The following is a 650-nucleotide window of genomic DNA, read 5'->3' on the forward strand; positions in this document are numbered from 1 at the left end:
CAACGCACGGCAATGCGTCACAAAGCTTTGCCATGCGCTGCCACAGTTAAATTAATGTTTTTTACAAAATAAAAAAATCATGCACCGCGATGCATTCTAACAACGCAGTGCAGCGCATGTGCCTGGCGTACACCACAATATGGTGTATGCTATGTGTGTGGGGAGAGGGGGGGTTGTGCTTTTTTTTTATTTACACATTTTTAATTTATTTTTTAATTATTATTTTACTGTTGGGTGGGGCTTTGGGGAAATATTAGGGGTCTAAACAGATCCCTGACATTTCCCTTTTGATATAGAAAAAGACATTGAGGACACAAAGTCCTCAATGTCTTTTTCGGCAGCCTCAGCACTCAGTGAATGGGAAGCACTCAGTACAGAGGCTTCCCATTCATTCACAAACTGCTGATAGTAAAATATTTTCTATCACCAGTTTCTGAATGGGGAGGAACCTCTGTACAGAGTGCTTCTCCCCATTGAGAAACTCATGAATGAACAGGAAGTGATGTAAATAACCTCCTGTTCATTCATAACTGGGGACGCATAGTACTAACTGTACAGTTATTTACAAACACTGGAGTGATCAGACGATCGCTCCAGTGCTTGTGCTGCACACGGAGGATCGGTAAATATCAATGATACTTACCGATCCT

General features: G+C 41.7%; 1 protein-coding gene across 1 annotated transcript in view; it reads right to left on the bottom strand.

Annotated features, from left to right (window-relative positions):
* DDX58 (DExD/H-box helicase 58) overlaps window positions 1-650 on the bottom strand; it is a 39898-nt gene that overhangs the window by 19301 nt on the left and 19947 nt on the right. The window lies entirely within an intron of this gene.

Source organism: Nanorana parkeri, unplaced genomic scaffold (assembly GCF_000935625.1).
Source record: "Nanorana parkeri isolate BGI_ZX_2015 unplaced genomic scaffold, ASM93562v1 scaffold160, whole genome shotgun sequence".
Lineage (NCBI taxonomy): Eukaryota > Metazoa > Chordata > Amphibia > Anura > Dicroglossidae > Nanorana > Nanorana parkeri.